Raw genomic sequence first — 24,205 nt, 5'->3', positions numbered from 1 at the left:
TACTGTGCAACCGTTGAATACTGGTCGTCCAGTCCGGTTGGGGTTGTCAGGCCCGATAGATCTATCAACAGGATTCGCGTTTACAATACCGCTGTAAATATTAGTTACCAAGCTACAGGGAAGTATGCCAGTGGTACAACTCAACGTAGAACATATTTTCAGTTACTTGTGTCCATATCGTAAAACATAAAATACATGTATTCTCATCCCGAAATATTTAGAGTTTAAAAGTGGGACTATATACTCACGGTTGTCTTTGAAGATATAGATAATTGATTTGATCTCCCGGTTGATATCACGAACCTCAAGTTCCTTGGATAAGTTTGCTGTAAAAGAGGAGTAAGAAGCTAGAATCAAAAGGGTGATAGAAGTGGATGAAAGATTGGAAGTAAGTTGGTGTTCTTGGAGGGTTTTCTTGAAGTGTTTTTGTATGGTTTTCTTATGGTGTTTTAGTATGGTTTTTGAAGCTAGATCTTCTTGGAAACTTTTCTGAATTGATTAAGGGTTTTAAGGCTTCAAAGTATGCGTGTGTTTTGCTAGAGAATTTGAGATAAAATGAATCAAAATGATGGAGTACTCATACTCCTTAAAAACGTGGGAATGGGGGGGACAAGGACAAAAATTTCAAGTTATGATTTCATGTATCTAGCCTTATTTGTGTCCAAGTTCAATTACCTAGCTCTAAGGGCAGTAACAAGAGTAGGTTTGGTGGTGATTTGATGTGTATTTACTATTAGTAAATACGTATAGAAGCTAGGTATGATACGAGTATAAATACTCTAGGTATACGTATAGAAATTTTGTGAAAAATGGAATGAGAATTCAAATATAGCTATCTTTTGTGAATACACTTATATGGTTTTATGTATTTAAGTCTTTAAAAGTGATTAAATACATTACTTATACAATATATGTATAAACATTATATGTCTTAAGTATTTATGTCAAATAACGTTACGTATAGTTATCGTTTTGAAAACTTAAGTTAGTAGTTTCAAAATACACATATAACTTGTTGTTATTAATATAAAATGAGGTATTAAAACATTCTTTAATCATGTTAAATATGTATATATACATATATATACACAAACGTATAATTATCATATATTGTATAGTTCGTGATATCATCGGTCAAACTAGACGGTCAAACGTTGTGTAAAACTCTTTTCGGAAATATAAGTCTCGACAATTTGGATTGCTTATCATGTTGGCAAGGTTTAATTTATGTAAATATTAATCTTATAAGTATAGTATGATCGAAAAAGTGCGGGTCGTTACATTACCTCCCCGTTAAATAAATTTCGTCCCGAAATTTTAAAATTGTACCTATTTTGCGTCATCGAGAAACAAATGCGGATACTTTCGTTTCATCTGATCCTCTCGTTCCCAAGTAAACTCGGGACCTCTTCTAGCATTCCAACGAACCTTAACAATCGGTATATTTCTCTGTTTGAGCTGTTTAACTTCACGGTCCATGATTTCAATTGGTTCTTCGACGAATTGTAGTTTCTCGTCGACATGGATTTCTTCAAGAGGAATGGTGAGGTCTTCCTTTGCAAGACACTTCTTAAGGTTTGAGACGTGAAAGGTATTATGTACTCCGGCGAGTTGTTGCGGTAACTCGAGTCGATAAGCTACCGGTCCAATGCGTTCGATGATCTTGAACGGGCCTACGTACCTTGGGTTTAGTTTACCCCTTTTGCCGAAACGTATCACACCTTTCCAAGGTGACACCTTTAGCATAACCATGTCCCCGACCTGAAACTCTAATGGTTTCCTTCGGACATCGGCGTAGCTCTTTTGGCGACTGCGGGCTGTTTTTAATCTCTCCTTGATTTGCACTATCTTCTCAGTCGTTTCATGTATGATCTCGGGACCAGTTAATTGTCGATCTCCTACTTCATTCCAACAGATAGGAGATCTACACTTCCTTCCATACAATGCTTCGAATGGCGCAGCTCCAATGCTCGCATGATAACTATTATTATACGAGAATTCTGCTAACGGTAGATATTTATCCCATCCGTTTCCAAAATCGATCACACATGCCCTGAGCATGTCTTCAAGAGTCTGAATTGTTCTTTCACTCTGCCCGTCGGTCTGCGGATGATATGCGGTACTCATATCCAAACGAGTTCCTAGTGCCTCCTGTAGTGATTGCCAAAACTTTGAGGTAAATCTACTATCACGATCGGATATAATGGAAATAGGTATTCCATGCCTTGAAACAACTTCCTTTATATACAATCGTAATAGTTTCTCCATTTTATCTGTTTCCTTTATAGGCAAGAAATGTGCAGACTTGGTGAGACGATCAACAATCACCCAAATGGTGTCGTATCCCCAGGCAGTCTTTGGTAACTTCGTGATGAAATCCATGGTAATACCATCCCATTTCCATTCTGGGATTTCTGGTTGTTGAAGTAACCCTGACGGCTTCTGGTGTTCTGCTTTGACCTTAGAACAAGTTAAACACTCCCCAACATATGTTGCAACGTCGGTCTTTAAATTAGGCCACCAATAACGTGTCTTAAGATCTTGATACATCTTTCCAACTCCAGGATGTATCGAGTATCTTGTCTTATGTGCCTCGTTCAATATTAACTTCCTTAATCCACCCAACTTCGGTACCCAAATACGATTTGCAAAATATCTAATTCCGTCTTCCCGTATAACGAGTTGCTTCTCATACTTCTTCATTATTTCATTCTTTATGTTTTCTTTATTGAGTGCTTCTTGTTGAACTTCTTTGATTTGTGAGTTGAGATTCATGCGAATTTTTATATTCATTGCTCGAACTCGAATTGGTTCTCGTTCCTTTCTGCTTAAAGCATCGGCCACCACGTTCGCCTTTCCGGGATGATAACGAATTTCACAATCATAGTCGTTTATTAACTCAACCCACCTACGTTGCCTCATGTTCAATTGTTTCTGATCAAAAATATGTTGAAGGCTTTTATGATCAGTAAACACAGTGAATTTAACCCCATACAAGTAGTGTCTCCACATCTTCAATGCAAACACGACTGCTCCCAATTCTAGATCATGCGTCGTATAATTTCGCTCGTGAATCTTCAATTGTCGGGATGCAAATGCAATAACTTTCTTCCGTTGCATAAGAACACAACCAAAACCTTGTCGCGAAGCGTCACAATATATTTCAAAATCATCGTTCCCTTCTGGTAACGATAAAATAGGCGCCGTAGTTAACTTCTTCTTCAGTATTTGAAATGCGTTCTCCTGCTCAGAGGTCCATTCATATTTCTTCCCTTTTTGCGTTAACGCTGTCAACGGCTTAGCTATTCGGGAAAAATCTTGAATAAACCTTCTATAATAACCGGCTAAACCCAAAAATTGGCGTATCTGTGTTGGTGTCTTAAGAGTCTCCCATTTTTCTATAGCTTCAGTTTTTGCTGGATCAACCTGAATTCCTTCGCTATTAACAACGTGACCAAGAAATTGCACTTCTTTCAACCAGAAAGCACACTTAGAAAATTTAGCATAAAGTTGTTCTTTTCTTAACAACTCCAATATCAACCTTAAATGCTCTTCATGCTCTTGCTCACTCTTGGAATAGATAAGAATATCATCAATGAAAACGATAACAAACTTGTCTAAATACGGACTACAAACTCGATTCATGAGGTCCATGAATACAGCTGGCGCATTTGTCAATCCAAACGGCATGACCAAAAATTTGTAATGACCATAACGTGTCCGAAAAGCAGTTTTCGGAATGTCCTCTTCTTTAACGCGTAATTGATGATAGCCCGATCTTAAGTCGATTTTCGAATAAACACATGATCCTTGCAATTGATCAAATAAGTCATCAATTCTCGGTAGTGGATATCGATTCTTGATAGTTAACTTATTTAATTCACGATAGTCTATACACATCCTAAAAGATCCATCTTTCTTCTTAACAAACAAAATTGGAGCTCCCCACGGTGAAGTACTCGGTCGTATGAATCCACGGTCCAGTAATTCTTTTAACTGACTTTGAAGTTCTTTTAACTCGGACGGTGCAAGTCTATATGGAGCACGAGCCACTGGTGCAGCTCCTGGTACTAAATCTATTTGAAATTCTACCGATCTAAATGGAGGTAATCCCGGCAATTCTTCCGGAAAAACTTCAGGAAAATCTCTTGCCACAGGCACGTCGTTGATGCACTTTTCTTTCTTTTCGACTTTATTAACATGTGCTAAAATAGCGTAACATCCCTTTTCTAAACACTTCTTGGCTTTCAAACAGCTAATGAGTTTTAGTTTTGAATTACCCTTCTCTCCATAAATCATCACCGGTATTTTATCCTTACCAGGAATACGAATTGCCTTCTTAGCACAAACAACTTCCGCTCCTATTTTGGACATCCAGTCCATGCCGACTATTACATCAAAACCTCCTAATTCTACGGGTATTAAGTCGATTTTAAACGTTTCTCCGGCTAGATTTATTTCACAACCACGACAAATTTTATCGGCTTTAATTAGTTTACCATTAGCTAACTCAATCAAGTACTTAGCATCTAGAGGTAATGATGAACAATTCAATTTAGTGTAAAAATTTCTACACACATAACTTCTATCGGCGCCAGTATCAAATAAAATAGATGCTGATAAGTTATTAATGGTAAACGTACCCGTAACAAGTTCCGGGTCTTCTCGTGCCTCTCTAGCATTAATAACAAATGCTCTTCCATGTGCAGGTCCGCCATTCTGATTCGGGCACTGGCTCTTATAGTGACCTTATTTTCCACACCCAAAACAAGTAATGTTAGCCAAAGCAGTTCTATTTGCGTTGGTGGCAGGAGTCTTGTTACCATTTGCATTTGTAACGAGAGCCTTACAATCTTCAGCAAGATGTCCCTGTCTATTGCATTTGGTGCACAACACACTACAGTAACCAAAGTGATGTTTGTGACAACGGTTGCATAAAGGACTTTGTCCTTTGTAACCAAAGCCTGAACCGCTACCCGCACCTTTCGGGGTTTCTGGTTTCTTAAAAGATTGCTGTTGGTAACCTCGATCATAATTTCCGTTCCACTTCCTTTTGTTACTCGATACCTTCACCTCAGTAGTGAATGCTTTCTTATCCAGAATGACCTGATCCATTAACTCGTTCGCCATGGTTATAGCTTCATGAATTGTCTTAGGTTTCGACGCCGTAACGTTTGCCTTGACCTTTCTGGGCAAACCACCTTTGTACATTTCAATCTTCCGTGCTTCGGTTGGAACCAATTCAGGACATAGTAAAACCAATTCCATGAATCGCTGATTGTAGTTGGTGATTTCAGTACCAACCACCTTCAAACTTCGTAACTCATCTTCTAACTTAATAACCTCATTCCTTGGACAATACTCGGTGATTATCATTGCTTTGAATTCTTCCCATGGAGTATCATAAGCTACATCTCCTCCTACCGCCTTCACATAATTCTTCCACCATGTGAGTGCACTATCTTGTAAAGTGCACGATGCAAACTTGGTCATGTCTTTTTCATCACAACCACTGATTTTAAACACCGTCTCCATCTTTTCTATCCATCGGGTTAAACCGATCGGTCCTTCCGTTCCACTGAATGATGATGGCTTGCAAGCTTGAAACGTCTTGTAGGAGCATCCTACACGAGGATTTGGATTAACTGCAGCAGCTCTTGCAGCTTCGACCCATAACATTCTATCGTTCACTCGCTGGTTGATGAGTTCCTCGAGTTCTTGTTCCGTCATTCGATTCAATCGCGCCATTTCCTAATGAAAGAAAATAATTATTCACATGGAATATTATAGATGTAGTGTGTATTTATAGTACATTTATAGCTTGTTAATAATATGAACCAGGTATTATTATAAAAGCCTTTTCTTCTTATTAGCGTTTTATAATTATATCTTGGGTAGTACCTACCCGTTAATGTTCATACTTAATAGCTTAGTACAGAACCAATTACTACAATCTAAATAATACTTAACCATGGAAAATTATTGCATTTCATACTTCGCTATTTTACATATGCTTATCTTACATCGAACATTAAACAAACCACACTAATAATATTATACAAAACATTATTTGACTCCATGGTTTAATTCGGCAGCGCATCGTTTGATCTATTTCCCAAAACATTTATGTCCAGGGAATCCCCCAACGCGAATCCTAGCTGTCTCCCTACGTTTTGGCTGAGGTGCCGAAGAACTAGACGCCGGGATAGCACTAATAGGAATAGCGGGGATAGGGGTGGTAGTGTTTAGTGGAATTGGTGCCACTTCATTCTCATTAAACTCGGGATTTGGATTTTCTAATTCACTAGCTTTTCGTTTCTTTCCTTGATCGTATTTTTCTTTCGTAATTTCCTCGGGTTCACTTTCCTCTTCGGGTTCACTTTCCTCCTCGGGTTCACTTTCCGATATTTCTATAGTTGGTTCATCCGGAAATTGTGAGTCTTCCCCAAAAATACCACTTTCGTCATCGGATATGTTAATGACTGAAACACAATCTGAAGGTTCTGATTCGGAGTCGCTGAATGTGATAATAAGTTTCGAGCCCGACATCTAACACATAACAACTAACCCATTAGTACTTACATAATATTTACATATAAATTTTTAACCAACAGTGATAAGCAATGGTTTTTAAAATCAGACCCGGTCAAAGTCCAGACTTACTAATGTATCCTATCGACTTCTCGGTTAGACACACTAATGCAAACCTGGTTCGCTAAGACCAACGCTCTGATACCACATGTAATAACCCGTCCTTAACCATAAGAACGCGTTAGATAACGTATGATTTCATTGCGAGGTATTGACCTCTATATGAGACATTTTTGAAAGAAAACTGCATATATTATACATTACAAACCATAACCATTATTTTTGTTACAAGCTTAAGACAATAAAAAGAAGATTAACGTTTAGCGATAATCTTCGACTTATAAACTTTACAAATGATGACCACAACACGGTTTCTAGCATATTTTACAATACAACATCTCGGATATGCAGTTTTATTTTTGACACAAACATGCGTACGCAAAATCCTGGTTAGATCCAACATGATGCAGCGGAAGCTTTAGAAATCACCTGAGAATAGACATGTTTTAAAAGGTCAACATAAAGTTGGTGAGATATAGGTTTAATGCCGGCAGCAATATATATATAGACCACAAGATTTCGTATATAAACAGTTTAATAAAAGTATTCTAAGTGGTTGAGCACTTGGTAACCATACTTAACATTTTCACGTCGCATATTCCCTTTAATATGAAATCTTACTACACCGTACCAAGTGTAGTCACAAAACGAAGTACTGTGCAACCGTTGAATACTGGTCGTCCAGTCCGGTTGGGGTTGTCAGGCCCGATAGATCTATCAACAGGATTCGCGTTTACAATACCGCTGTAAATATTAGTTACCAAGCTACAGGGAAGTATGCCAGTGGTACAACTCAACGTAGAACATATTTTCAGTTACTTGTGTCCATATCGTAAAACATAAAATACATGTATTCTCATCCCGAAATATTTAGAGTTTAAAAGTGGGACTATATACTCACGGTTGTCTTTGAAGATATAGATAATTGATTTGATCTCCCGGTTGATATCACGAACCTCAAGTTCCTTGGATAAGTTTGCTGTAAAAGAGGAGTAAGAAGCTAGAATCAAAAGGGTGATAGAAGTGGATGAAAGATTGGAAGTAAGTTGGTGTTCTTGGAGGGTTTTCTTGAAGTGTTTTTGTATGGTTTTCTTATGGTGTTTTAGTATGGTTTTTGAAGCTAGATCTTCTTGGAAACTTTGCTGAATTGATTAAGGGTTTTAAGGCTTCAAAGTATGTGTGTGTTTTGCTAGAGAATTTGAGATAAAATGAATCAAAATGATGGAGTACTCATACTCCTTAAAAACGTGGGAATGGGGGGGACAAGGACAAAAATTTCAAGTTATGATTTCATGTATCTAGCCTTATTTGTGTCCAAGTTCAATTACCTAGCTCTAAGGGCAGTAACAAGAGTAGGTTTGGTGGTGATTTGATGTGTATTTACTATTATTAAATACGTATAGAAGCTAGGTATGATACGAGTATAAATACTCTAGGTATACGTATAGAAATTTTGTGAAAAATGGAATGAGAATTCAAATATAGCTATCTTTTGTGAATACACTTATATGGTTTTATGTATTTAAGTCTTTAAAAGTGATTAAATACATTACTTATACAATATATGTATAAACATTATATGTCTTAAGTATTTATGTCAAATAACGTTACGTATAGTTATCGTTTTGAAAACTTAAGTTAGTAGTTTCAAAATACACATATAACTTGTTGTTATTAATATAAAATGAGGTATTAAAACATTCTTTAATCATGTTAAATATGTATATATACATATATATACACAAACGTATAATTATCATATATTGTATAGTTCGTGATATCATCGGTCAAACTAGACGGTCAAACGTTGTGTAAAACTCTTTTCGGAAATATAAGTCTCGACAATTTGGATTGCTTATCATGTTGGCAAGGTTTAATTTATGTAAATATTAATCTTATAAGTATAGTATGATCGAAAAAGTGCGGGTCGTTACAAACTGGAACCCCTATCCAGACTGATTTAGTTCCAATTGGTTATTTTTATGATTTTTATGTTTTTATCTTTTGACTTTTTCATGTTTAAACTATTGTTATTGGATAAATTTGTGTAATTTTTATTATTTTATTATTATTGTGTACTAATATTTCATATTTAGAATTTGATAGTGGGATATTAAGTCCCATTTCAAATTGCCATGCATGATTATACTTGTATGTATGTATATTGTCGATTGTTCAAAACAGGGTAAAACAGCGCATTTTCAAAGACTGGCATTAAGTTCAGCAAAAGCTACTAATTTTGACGACAAGATGACAAATAAATGTGATGTCACAACTGACGGAATGAATAAATGATGTGCACCATTTATCATTCAGCAAACAAACGCCAATATATTTGGAAACTTTGGTAAAATTTAATCATTTTCACACAAATCACCCTCAATAATTTAAATTGTTACTGATTTCTTGCAAATGAGGGCATTGCAAGATCTTAAGTGTGAGAAGGGGTTAAATTCTTTCGGATTTTAAAATTTTTATTTTATACACTTGGTTACCATTAAAAATACTAGTAAAGCAGTAGTTGTATTAGAATCTAGTGCTCTCTGATAATAAAGAACAGCCCTGGTCTTATATACTGACTACCCAATTCTAGTAAAATTTTTCAAAATTTTCAATTAAATGAATTCAAAATCATGTTTATACATATTTATGAACGATAAAACTAGGTTTTAACACTGAAATTATTGTTACCTCGGAAAGGACATAAATTGAGAAACAAACTAAAATGTTAAAATTCATTTAAAATGGAATAGAGGACGATAAAAAGGAAAATAAAAGCCAAGTGTGGGAAAATTTACCAAGTTATCTTAAACATATGTCACATATATCTGTAACAAATAACTGAAAATACTTTTGCTTTGGACTAAACTAAACTGTTTTACCCAATGAAAGAAAAGAAGAGATGGATCTACACGATGAATCAATTCCATCATTAAAAGGAAGTAAAGTCTTCCGAAAAAGAAACGCGCTTCTTGATCTAGGTCATGAAGTTGTCGTCCAGACCAGCTGTAGGTTGACGAAAAATCTAGAAAAGTCATCACTAAAATCAGCAGGAAATCCACGGACCTCAGCATTAAACAGGGTCGCCATGTGGTCAGATTTATCCTAACCATGAGAAGGATTTATCTCGTACAATGGGGGGGCACCATGCAAATTAGCTGGATAAGACTAATGAATCAGATCCCCAGAAAGGATAATCTCCTTAAAGATTAAAAATCAGCTTTTAAGACTGATATTACTCAATCCTAGAGATTGACCTTAAAGATTGAGAATTCAAACTCATGGAATTCAATGATATCTAAACTCGAGCTTGAACGAGAAAATATTTTGATCAAAAATTACAAACTGATTTGTTTTCTGAAAACCCTACTTTTAATGCGTTCATTACCATTGAACGTAAAATCCTAGGAATTCACCTGGAATTCATTAGGTCACCTGAATCAAATCGGGTGTCAACCGTAAGAACGGTGGTTGCGTAGTGGTCAAAGACAGGACCTTGTGCCATACCGAAAAATCATAAGGATGAACTTTACTATTGCTCCTACCAAGGATAGTAATTGCGTCCGACACGTTATAGACCATAATTAAAAGCATGTCAGGGGACATTGCCTTAACAGTTGCTTGTTCAACGCTTTCCTTTACAACTGGACGGTAGTTTACCGAAAGGTAATATACGGGACAAGTGAACTGGACGTGTTGCTTTCCAAATACAAGGTTAGCAAGTGGGTGGCACAAAACCGCAAGTTTTGAGCTAAAATTTTCAAATCTGAAACCCACCAAACCCACAAAAATATTTTGCAAACACCGGTAAAAGGTTATTCCGGAAAACTTATCTAGGGTAAAAAACTAGATTTAATTTTCAAAAGATCAAATGTTTTCATAAAGATCCAATTTCCTTAATGGATCTAATTTTTTATAGTCATGTGGGACTGTAAACCATATCGTTACTACCATTGTTTATACCGCCGTATAGAAAATCACTGATGTACAAAGTGTGAAGAATAAAGAAGTGATTCTAGTATTTCAAAACGATATTGCTTGAGGACAAGCAACGCTCAAGTGTGGGAATATTTGATAATGCTAAAAACGAACATATATTTCATAGCATTATTCCTCAAGAAAGACAAGCTTTTAGTTGCAATTGTTCTATTTACAAGTGATATTCGTTTAAATAATAAAAGGTGAAGACAAAAGACAGATTCGACGAATTGAAGACGCAAACGACCAAAAAGCTCAAAAGAACAAAAGACAATCAAAGAGGTTCCAACTATTGATAAGAAACGTCTCGAAATTACAAGAGTACAAGATTCAAAACGCAAAGTACAAAATATAAAATTGTACGCGAGGACGTTCGAAAATCCGGAACCGGGACCAGAGTCAACTCTTAACGCTCGACGCAACGGACTAAAAATTACAAGTTAACTATGTATATAAATATAATATAATATATAATTAATTATATTAATTATATATATATTATATTTATAAATAAAACCGTCGGCAGAGAAAGACTCCAAGGACTGAGCTGTAAATTCATTCTCCGCGACTCGCGGAGTTTGAAGGCCAAAATCACCGCGAGTCGCGGAGCCCCAAAATGAAAAACCCCCTATAAAGCAAACCGAATTCTGATCAAAAATCATAATCTTTTCTTCTTCTTATCATACGTAAAACATATATATATATATATTTATAATTTATATTTTAATTTTAATTTTAATTCTAATAATAAGGGTATGTTAGCGAATGTTGTAAGGGTGTAAGTCGAAATTCTGTCCGTGTAACGCTACGCTATTTTTAATCATTGTAAGTTATGTTCAACCTTTTTATATTAATGTCTCGTAACTAAGTTATTATTATGCTTATTTAAAACGAAGTAATCATGATGTTGGGCTAATTACTAAAATTGGGTAATTGGGCTTTGTACCATAATTGGGGTTTGGACAAAAGAACGACACTTGTGGAAATTAGACTATGGGCTATTAATGGGCTTTATATTTGTTTAACTAAATGAAAGTTTGTTAATGTTAATATAAAGATTTACAATTGGGCGTCCCTATAAATTACCATATACACTCGATCGGACACGATGGGCGGGGTATTTATATGTACGAATAATCGTTCATTTAACCGGACACGGGAATGGATTAATAGCCACTAGAATAATTAAAACAGGGGTGAAATTACATTCAAGGGTAATTGGTGTAATTGTTAACAAAGTAGTAAAACCTTGGTTTACACGCAGTCGATAACCTGGTGTATTCATTAAACAAAGTATTAAAACCTTGTTACAATTCGAATCCCCAATTAGTTGGAATATTTAACTTCGGGTATAAGAATAATTTGATGAGGGCACTCGCACTTTATATTTATGACTGATGGACTGTTATGGACAAAAACCAGACGGACATATTAAATAATCCAGGACAAAGGACAATTAACCCATGGGCATAAAACTAAAATCAACACGTCAAACATCATGATTACGGAAGTTTAAATAAGCATAATTCTTTTATTTCATATTTAATTTCCTTTATTTTATATTTAATTGCACTTCTAATTATCGCACTTTTATTTATTGTTATTTAATCGCACTTTTAATTATCGTACTTTTTAATTATCGCAAGTTTATTTTATCGCACTTTTATTATTCGCAATTTCATTATCGTTATTTACTTTACGCTTTAATTTAAGTCTTGTATTTATTTTATATTTTACATTAGGTTTTAACTGCGACTAAAGTCTTAAAATCGACAAACCGGTCATTAAACGGTAAAAACTCCCCTTTATAATAATAATATTACTTATATATATTTGTATTTTTATAAAAGTAAACTAATATAGCGTTGAGCTTTGTTTAAAAAAAAGATTCCCTGTGGAACGAACCGGACTTACAAAAAACTACACTACTGTACGATTAGGTACACTGCCTATAAGTGTTGTAGCAAGGTTTAAGTATATCCATTCTATAAATAAATAAATATCTTGTGTAAAATTGTATCGTATTTAATAGTTTTTCCTAGTAAAATATAAACTATTTCGTATACACCTCGCATAACATCATTATAAAAATACAAACTTAAACCTTGGAAATATAAACTATTAAACGTGAGATAAATATAAACTTAATTTACCGTTTAATGACCGGTTTGATAATTATTTTTATATACGGTTCGTTCCACAGGGAAATCTTTAAACAAAGCTCAACGCTATATAAAAATACAAACATATATATAAGTAATATTATTATTATAAAGGGGGGTTTTTACCGTTTAATGACCGGTTTGTCGATTTTAAAACTTTAGTCGCAGTTAAATATATAAATATAAACTACGGAGATTTTCGCATTAAATACCGGGGATAATTAGAAGTGCAATTAAATATAAAATAAAGGAAATTAAATATGAAATAAAAGAATTATGCTTATTTAAACTTCCGTAATCATGATGTTCGACGTGTTGATTTTAGTTTTATGCCAATGGGTTAATTGTCCTTTGTCCTGGATTATTTAATATGTCCGTCTGGTTTTTGTCCATAACAGTCCATCAGTCATAAATATAAAGTGCGAGTGCCCTCGTCAAATTATTCTTATACCCGAAGTTAAATATTCCAACTAATTGGGGATTCGAATTGTAACAAGGTTTTAATACTTTGTTTAATGAATACACCAGGTTATCGACTGCGTGTAAACCAAGGTTTTACTACTTTGTTAACAATTACACCAATTACCCTTGAATGTAATTTCACCCCTGTTTTAATTATTCTAGTGGCTATTAATCCATTCCCGTGTCCGGTTAAATGAACGATTATTCGTACATATAAATACCCCGCCCATCGTGTCCGATCGAGTGTATATGGTAATTTATAGGGACGCCCAATTGTAAATCTTTATATTAACATTAACAAACTTTCATTTAGTTAAACAAATATAAAGCCCATTAATAGCCCATAGTCTAATTTCCACAAGTGTCGTTCTTTTGTCCAAACCCCAATTATGGTACAAAGCCCAATTACCCAATTTTAGTAATTAGCCCAACATCATGATTACTTCGTTTTAAATAAGCATAATAATAACTTAGCTACGAGACATTAATATAAAAAGGTTGAACATAACTTACAATGATTAAAAATAGCGTAGCGTTACACGGACAGAATTTCGACTTACACCCTTACAACATTCGCTAACATACCCTTATTATTAGAATTATAATTAAAATTAAAATTAAAATATAAATTATATATATATATTTTACGTATATATGAGAGAAGAGAGAAAAAGATTATGATTTTTGATCAGAATTCGGTTTGCTTTATAGGGGGTTTTTCATTTTGGGGCTCCGCGACTCGCGGTGAAATCCTCTTCAAACTCCGCGAGTCGCGGGGAATGAATTTACAGCTCACACCCTTGGAGTCTTTCTCTGCCGACGGTTTATAATATATATATAATTAATATAATTAATTATATATTATATTATATTTATATGCATAGTTAACTTGTAATTTTTAGTCCGTTGCGTTGAGCGTTAAGAGTTGACTCTGGTCCCGGTTCCGGATTTTCGAACGTCCTTGCGTACAATTTTATATTTTGTACTTTGCGTTTTGAATCTTGTACTCTTGTAATTTCGAGACGTTTCTTATCAATAATTGGAACCTCTTTGATTGTCTTTTGTTCTTTTGAGCTTTTTGGTCGTTTGCGTCTTCAATTCGTCGAATCTGTCTTTTGTCTTTACCTTTTATTATTTAAACGAATATCACTTGTAAATAGAACAATTGCAACTAAAAGCTTGTCTTTCTTGAGGAATAATGCTATGAAATATATGTTCGTTTTTAGCATTATCAAATATTCCCACACTTGAGCGTTGCTTGTCCTCAAGCAATATCGTTTTGAAATACTAGAATCACTTCTTTATTCTTCACACTTTGTACATCAGTGATTTTCTATACGGCGGTATAAACAATGGTAGTAACGATATGGTTTACAGTCCCACATGACTATAAAAATTTAGATCCATTAAGGAAATTGGATCTTTATGAAAACATTTGATCTTTTGAAATCTAGTTTTTACCCTAGATAAGTTTTCCGAGATAACCCTTTACCGGTGTTTGCAAAATATTTTTGTGGGTTTGGTGGGTTTCAGATTTGAAAATTTTAGCTCAAAACTTGCGGTTTTGTGTCACCCACTTGCTAACCTTGTATTTGGAAAGCAACACGTCCAGTTTACTTGTCCCGTATATTACCTTTCGGCAAACTACCGTCCGGTTGTAAAGGAAAGCGTTGAACAAGCAACTGTTAAGGCAATGTCCCCTGACATGCTTTTAATTATGGTCTATAACGTGTCGGACGCAATTACTATCCTTTGTAGGAGCAATAGTAAAGCTCACCCTTATAATTTTTCGTCTGGCACAAGGTCCTGTCTTTGACCATGCTATGCAACCACCGTTCTTACGGTTGACACCCGATTTAGTTCAGGTGACCTAATGAATTCCAGGTGAATTCCTAGGATTTTACGTTCAATGGTAATGAACGCATTGAAAATGGGTTTTCAGAAAACAAATCGGTTTATAATTTTGATCAAAATATTTTCTCGTTCAAGCTCGAGTTTAGATATCATTGAATTCCATGAGTTTGAATTCTCAATCTTTAAGGTCAATCTCTAGGATTGAGTAATATCAGTCTTAAAAGCTGATTTTTAATCTTTAAGGAGATTATCCTTTCTGGGGATCTGATTCATTAGTCTTATCCAGCTAATTTGCATGGTGCCCCCCCATTGTACGAGATAAATCCTTCTCATGGTTAGGATAAATCTGACCACTTGGCGACCCTGTTTAATGCTGAGATCCGTGGATTTCCTGCTGATTTAAGTGATGACTTTTCTAGATTTTTCGTCAACCTACAGCTGGTCTGGACGACAACTTCATGACCTAAATCAAGAAGCGCGTGTCTTTTTCGGAAGACTTTACTTCCTTTTAATGATGGAATTGATTCATCGTGTAGATCCATCTATTCTTTTCTTTCATCGGGTAAAACAGTTTAGTTTAGTCCAAAGCAAAAGTATTTTCAGTTATTTGTTACAGATATATGTGACATATGTTTAAGATAACTTGGTAAATTTTCCCACACTTGGCTTTTATTTTCCTTTTTATCGTCCTCTATTCCATTTTAAATGAATTTTAACATTTTAGTTTGTTTCTCAATTTATGTCCTTTCCGAGGTAACAATAATTTCGGTGTTAAAACCTAGTTTTATCGTTCATAAATATGTATAAACATGATTTTGAATTCATTTAATTGAAAATTTTGAAAAATTTTACTAGAATTGGGTAGTCAGTATATAAGACTAGGGCTGTTCTTTTTTATCAGAGAGCACTAGATTCTAATAAAACTACTGCTTTATTAGTATTTTTAATGGTAACCAAGTGTATAAAATAAAAATTTTAAAATCCGAAAGAATTTAACCCCTTCCCACACTTAAGATCTTGCAATGCCCTCATTTGCAAGAAATCAGTAACAATTTAAATTATTGAGGGTGATTTGTGTGAAAATGATTAAATTTTACCAAAGTTTCCAAATATATTGGCGTTTGTTTGCTGAATGATAAATGGTGCACATCATTTGTTCATTCCGTCTTGTTGTTATTTCACATATATTTTGCATCTTGTCGTCAAAATTAGTTGCTTTTGTTGAACTTAATGCCAGTCTTTGAAAATGCGTTGTTTTACCCTGTTGTGTACATAAGATAAACTGCAAACATATATACATATTTTTGAAGTTTGGTATATTACCCCACATTCAAAAATTATTAAAATCTAAGAATAAAAGTTAGATAATTATAAAATTGATTACAGTATTAACAAAAGTATTAAACGTATCAATAATTACAAATTACAAAATAAAAATAATAAGTAAACTAAGGATGATATTGGTACCAATAGGGGTTCCAGGCATAACCATAAGTGCTATAGAATGCTTCGGCAGGGTCATACGTAGGATATGGTGGCTGCATCTCTATAGACCAAGGAGGGAAGATGGGTTTCGGTGTAGGAATATAGTTTCTACCTATATGTTGGCAATGAGCTATGATCTGGTTCTGATGAACTTGCCAATCTTCAAATGCTCTCTGTCTAGCATTTTCGTATTCCTGAGAAGCTATAAACCTATGCATTTCTTGCATCTCATTCCCCCCTCCTACATTACCTTGTTGTTGGTTTCTCTCCACCTGTGGATGTCTACCATGGTATCGTACTGCGGCGTTATTTCGCCTCTTCAAAACTTTCGCACCATGGTATACATTTAAACCTATAGTATCGCGGGGTTCCGGCTCTTCTAGTAATAATCCCCTCCGACTTATATCCACACCGAGATATTCACCAATCAAAGTAATAAAAATACCACCTCCTATTATGCTATGTGGTCGCATCCCCCGAACCGTAGCTGATAAATAATAACCCACACAATATGGTATACTTACAGCGCTTTGTGGGTCTCGAATACACATATGGTAAAACAAATCTTGTTCATTTACCTTTTCTTTGTTTTTACCCCTTTGTGTAATCGAATTAGCTAAAAACCTATGTATCACTCTTAATTCGGCTCTATCTATATCCAAATAAGAGTAATTTCCCCCTTTGAAACGGTGATGGCTTGTCATTTGACTCCACACACCGTGTGTATCAAAATTTTCATCTATCTTTCTACCGTTTAGTATCAATCCTCTACAATCGGCAGACGCTAACTCCTCAGGCGTATATATACGTAAAGCCTGAGCCATGTCCAGTAAAGACATGTGGCGCATCGAACCGCCTAACAAAAATCTAATAAAAGAACGATCGGTTAAACTAGCTACCCAATCATTCAACTCTATACTACATAACAATTCTTCACACCATACTTTATATACAGGTCTACGTATGGTGAATAAATGTACCCAGTCATTAAAAGAAGAATTACCATACCTCTGTACAAGTAATTCCCTAATTGGCCCGGCCAATTCTACAGCTTCTAAGGGTCCCCATTCTATGACCCTCGGTACCTCAACAACCTTGGAATGAAGAGTATGCAAACCCCTTTGATATTTTGGATAATCTATCCAAAGTCTGTCAAATCTCAGGTTCGGGTGCAACTCTTCCAAGTGCATATCGGAAAAGGTCATGACTGGATGAGGTATATCCTGCTTGTAGTAGTTATCCACCTCCTGTTGTTCCAAATTCTCAGCAGGAGCATTGCGGGCTTGGGATGAAAATTCACCCCTTTCATTCTGCAAAACACATCAAACACAATTTTTGTGCATCCAAATATGCATTAGTGTCAGCAAAATCATCAATCAAAATAATTACAATGACATTATCAATTTATATCAAACTTAAGCTCATTTTCACATTTTTATCAAATCTACAATTTTTCAAATAAGCATATACGAAAATGTTCGCCAAGTTCATAAACATTCATCTCAAATAACATGTTAAAATAATCATTACTAGCAATTAAACAAGTCTCAAATGGCATTATCTTTCAAAAATCAAGTTCATGAATTTTAGACTTGAAAAAGTCCACTTTAATTCTCAAAATCATGTTTAGGCTCAAAGTTTGGATCATTTAACTACCTAGACATGTTACACTACTCAATTTAGCAACAATTCATGACAAAATCGGCCATAACCTGTTTATATCAAAAAGCCCCAAATTGCTCAAGAACACAAACCCTAGATTATTCAAAATTTGAAGTTCAAGGCTTCTAATCATGTTAAACAGCATCAATCTAGGTTATACAAGCATAATATATAAACAATTTAAGCTTAATTACACTAAAAAGCATCAAAATCAAATTGGGGAAAAATTTGCTCAAGAACACCAAATTTCGGATTAAATGGTGTTTAGGTGTAGAAATTTACCGTTTTTCTTGAGTAATTCTTAGATAGCATCCTTCTCAACATGATTTTAGCAAAAGATTTGATGATTAACGGTTAAAAATTGTGATTTTGGGGTGTATTTTGCGGGGGTTTTCGGGGTTTTTCGCAGTATTTTTGGGTGTGGAGTGTGAAACTGAGCTGTTGCAGCTCTTATTTTTTTTTCTGTAATCCGGTCCTCCCGCGAGTCGCGGGGATTTACCCTCCAAACTCCGCGAGTCGCGGAGTTTGGTATATATATATATATTTTTTTTTATTATTATTAACTTATTAAAACAATTAAGTAATTAATTTTAAAATTTTGTTTCCCTTGTTATTTAGGACGAGGTCGTTTCGGATCGATGTCCTAGTCCGTCCCTCGACAAAATTTTAAAATTTGTCTTTTTGTAGCGATTGTTTTAAAAGCTAAGATTTTTGGGTTTTTTAATGTTTTTGACATACTTTAAATCAATAAGATTAAAAATAATGATATTAAAAGTTCTCGTCCCTTCCTTGGGTAAAGCAATTTCGGTTCAAAGACCTAGTCTTCAACTTACGACGAATTTTAAAAATCATATTCTTAACTTAATGAGATAAAGTAAATTTTTGTTTTTAAATTCACACAACTTAAATATAAAATTCAAAATTTATATTAAAAATTCACACCAAACTTAAAATTTAAAATGCATAAAATTAAAAATTTATATTTTAAAAATTAAAAATTCACACCAAACTTAATTTAAAAATTCATATTATAAATTCACACCAAACTTAATTTAAAAATTCATATTATAAATTCACACCAAACTTATATTAAAATTTTCAAATATTTACAATTTTAAAAAATATTGTTTTTACAAAGTTTACAATATTAATTTAAGATTTAAATATTAATATTAAAAACATGGTAAAAATAAATTTAAAAATCTTTTTGTATTTTTATCCCACTTTAATCAATCAAATATTATCAAAAATATGCGCCCCTCTTTTCGGTAAAGTAATTTCGGTTCCAAGACCTAATTTAACTCATGACGAATTTTTTGAAATATTTTGGGTTGATTCTTTAAAGATATTTATACCTTTAGAATAAACGTTAAATTTCGCAGTGATGTAATAAATTTTTAAATGATATCAATAATTTCGGTCGCCAAACCTAATTTTATTCAATACCAATTTAATACTTTTTAGCGAACAAATTAGCGTTTATTATCAAAAGGTTAAAAATAAAAATAAAAATAAAAACTGTACAGACATACCTGTGAAATAGATTTCTTAGTTATATGATCTATCCCATTCATAAGATAGTCGGTTTAATTGGTTTTCCATGGCTACATAGGCGTAACCTCGAGCATTCAGTATCTTTTCTTCTAAACATATGAACGGTCCGTCTCTGCATAAAGTAACAAATTCGGTATTTATAGCTAAAAACTAAGGATGATAATATAAATTACTTGATGTTATGCGAGGTGTATACGAAATAGTTTATATTTTACTAGGAAAAACTATTAAATACGATACAATTTTACACAAGATATTTATTTATTTATAGAATGGATATACTTAAACCTTGCTACAACACTTATAGGCAGTGTACCTAATCGTACAGTAGTGTAGTTTTTAGTAAGTCCGGTTCGTTCCACAGGGAAATCTTTAAACAAAGCTCAACGCTATATAAAAATACAAACATATATATAAGTAATATTATTATTATAAAGGGGGGTTTTTACCGTTTAATGACCGGTTTGTCGATTTTAAAACTTTAGTCGCAGTTAAAACCTAATAAATAAAAGACTTAATTTAAAGCGTAAAATAAATAACGATAATGAAATTGCGAATAATAAAAGTGCGATAAAATAAATTAACAATAATTAAAAAGTACGATAATTAAAAGTGCGATTAAACAACAATAAATAAAAGTGCGATAATTAGAAGTGCAATTAAATATAAAATAAAGGAAATTAAATATGAAATAAAAGAATTATGCTTATTTAAACTTCCGTAATCATGATGTTCGACGTGTTGATTTTAGTTTTATGCCCATGGGTTAATTGTCCTTTGTCCTGGATTATTTAATCTGTCCGTCTGGTTTTTGTCCATAACAGTCCATCAGTCATAAATATAAAGTGCGAGTGCCCTCGTCAAATTATTCTTATACCCGAAGTTAAATATTCCAACTAATTGGGGATTCGAATTGTAACAAGGTTTTAATACTTTGTTTAATGAATACACCAGGTTATCGACTGCGTGTAAACCAAGGTTTTACTACTTTGTTAACAATTACACCAATTACCCTTGAATGTAATTTCACCCCTGTTTTAATTATTCTAGTGGCTATTAATCCATTCCCGTGTCCGGTTAAATGAACGATTATTCGTACATATAAATACCCCGCCCATCGTGTCCGATCGAGTGTATATGGTAATTTATAGGGACGCCCAATTGTAAATCTTTATATTAACATTAACAAACTTTCATTTAGTTAAACAAATATAAAGCCCATTAATAGCCCATAGTCTAATTTCCACAAGTGTCGTTCTTTTGTCCAAACCCCAATTATGGTACAAAGCCCAATTACCCAATTTTAGTAATTAGCCCAACATCATGATTACTTCGTTTTAAATAAGCATAATAATAACTTAGTTACGAGACATTAATATAAAAAGGTTGAACATAACTTACAATGATTAAAAATAGCGTAGCGTTACACGGACAGAATTTCGACTTACACCCTTACAACATTCGCTAACATACCCTTATTATTAGAATTATAATTAAAATTAAAATTAAAATATAAATTATATATATATATTTTACGTATATATGAGAGAAGAGAGAAAAAGATTATGATTTTTGATCAGAATTCGGTTTGCTTTATAGGGGGTTTTTCATTTTGGGGCTCCGCGACTCGCGGTGATTTTGGCCTTCAAACTCCGCGAGTCGCGGAGAATGAATTTACAGCTCAGTCCTTGGAGTCTTTCTCTGCCGACGGTTTTATTTATAAATATAATATATATATAATTAATATAATTAATTATATATTATATTATATTTATATACATAGTTAACTTGTAATTTTTAGTCCGTTGCGTCGAGCGTTAAGAGTTGACTCTGGTCCCGGTTCCGGATTTTCGAACGTCCTCGCGTACAATTTTATATTTTGTACTTTGCGTTTTGAATCTTGTACTCTTGTAATTTCGAGACGTTTCTTATCAATAATTGGAACCTCTTTGATTGTCTTTTGTTCTTTTGAGCTTTTTGGTCGTTTGCGTCTTCAATTCGTCGAATCTGTCTTTTGTCTTCATCTTTTATTATTTAAACGAATATCACTTGTAAATAGAACAATTGCAACTAAAAGCTTGTCTTTCTTGAGGAATAATGCTATGAAATATATGTTCGTTTTTAGCATTATCAAATATTCCCACACTTGAGCGTTGCTTGTCCTCAAGCAATATCGTTTTGAAATACTAGAATCACTTATTTATTCTTCACACTTTGTACATCAGTGATTTTCTATACGGCGGTATAAACAATGGTAGTAACGATATGGTTTACAGTCCCACATGACTATAAAAATTTAGATCCATTAAGGAAATTGGATCTTTATGAAAACATTTGATCTTTTGAAAATTAAATCTAGTTTTTACCCTAGATAAGTTTTCCGGAACAACCCTTTACCGGTGTTTGCAAAATATTTTTGTGGGTTTGGTGGGTTTCAGATTTGAAAATTTTAGCTCAAAACTTGCGGTTTTGTGTCACCCACTTGCTAACCTTGTATTTGGAAAGCAACACGTCCAGTTTACTTGTCCCGTATATTACTTTTCGGTAAACTACCGTCCGGTTGAAAGGAAAGCGTTGAACAAGCAACTGTTAAGGCAATGTCCCCTGACATGCTTTTAATTATGGTCTATAACGTGTCGGACGCAATTACTATCCTTTGTAGGAGCAATAGTAAAGCTCACCCTTATAATTTTTCGGTCCGGCACAAGGTCCTGTCTTCGACCATGCTATGCAACCACCGTTCTTACGGTTGACACCCGATTTAGTTCAGGTGACCTAATGAATTCCAGGTGAATTCCTAGGATTTTACGTTCAATGGTAATGAACGCATTAAAAATAGGGTTTTCAGAAAACAAATCGGTTTTAATTTTGATCAAAATATTTTCTCGTTCAAGCTCGAGTTTAGATATCATTGAATTCCATGAGTTTGTAATTCTCAATCTTTAAGGTCAATCTCTAGGATTGAGTAATATCAGTTTTAAAAGCTGATTTTTAATCTTTAAGGAGATTATCCTTTCTGGGGATCTGATTCATTAGTCTTATCCAGCTAATTTGCATGGTGCCCCCCCATTGTACGAGATAAATCCTTCTCATGGTTAGGATAAATCTGACCACTTGGCGACCCTGTTTAATGCTGAGGTCCGTGGATTTTCTGCTGATTTTAGTGATGACTTTTCTAGATTTTTCGTCAACCTACAGCTGGTCTGGACGACAACTTCATGACCTAAATCAAGAAGCGCGTGTCTTTTTCGGAAGACTTTACTTCCTTTTAATGATGGAATTGATTCATCGTGTAGATCCATCTATTCTTTTCTTTCATCGGGTAAAATAGTTTAGTTTAGTCCAAAGCAAAAGTATTTTCAGTTATTTGTTACAGATATATGTGACATATGTTTTGAATAACTTGGAGATTTTTCCCACACTTGGCTTTTATTTTCCTTTTTATCGTCCTCTATTCCATTTTAAATGAATTTTAACATTTTAGTTTGTTTCTTAATTTATGTCCTTTCCGAGGTAACAATAATTTCGGTGTTAAAACCTAGTTTTATCGTTCATAAATATGTATAAACATGATTTTGAATTTCATTTAATTGAAAATTTTTAAAAAAATTTACTACAATTGGGTAGTCAGTATATAAGACTAGGGCTGTTCTTTTTTTATCAGAGAGCACTAGATTCTAATACAACTACTGCTTTACTAGTATTTTTAATGGTAACCAAGTGTATAAAGTAAAAAATTTTAAAATCCGAAAGAATTTAACCCCTTCCCACACTTAAGATCTTGCAATGCCCTCATTTGCAAGAAATCAGTAACAATTTAAATTATTGAGGGTGATTTGTGTGAAAATGATTAAATTTTACCAAAGTTTCCAAATATATTGGCGTTTGTTTGCTGAATGATAAATGATGCACATCATTTGTTCATTCCGTCTTGTTGTTATTTCACATATATTTTGCATCTTGTCGTCAAAATTAGTTGCTTTTGCTGAACTTAATGCCAGTCTTTGAAAATGCGTTGTTTTACCCTGTTGTGTACATAAGATAAACTGCAAACATATATACAAATTTTTGAAGTTTGGTATATTACCCCACATTCAAAAATTATTAAAATCTAAGAATAAAAGTTCGATAATTATAAAAATGATTACAATATTAACAAAAGTATTAAACGTATTAATAATTACAAATTACAAAATAAAAATAAAAAAAAATAATAAGTAAACTAAGGATGATATTGGTACCAATAGGGGTTCCAGGCATAACCATAGGTGCTATAGAATGCTTCGGCAGGGTCATACGTAGGATATGGTGGCTGCATCTCTATAGACCAAGGAGGGAAGATGGGTTTCGGTGTAGGAATATAGTTTCTACCTATATGTTGGCAATGAGCTATGATT

The sequence above is a fragment of the Rutidosis leptorrhynchoides genome, chromosome 3 (genome assembly GCF_046630445.1).
Source record: "Rutidosis leptorrhynchoides isolate AG116_Rl617_1_P2 chromosome 3, CSIRO_AGI_Rlap_v1, whole genome shotgun sequence".
NCBI classification, from domain to species: Eukaryota; Viridiplantae; Streptophyta; class Magnoliopsida; order Asterales; family Asteraceae; genus Rutidosis; species Rutidosis leptorrhynchoides.
The sequence above is the reverse complement of the archived record's forward strand: the minus strand, read 5'-3'. Positions refer to the sequence as shown.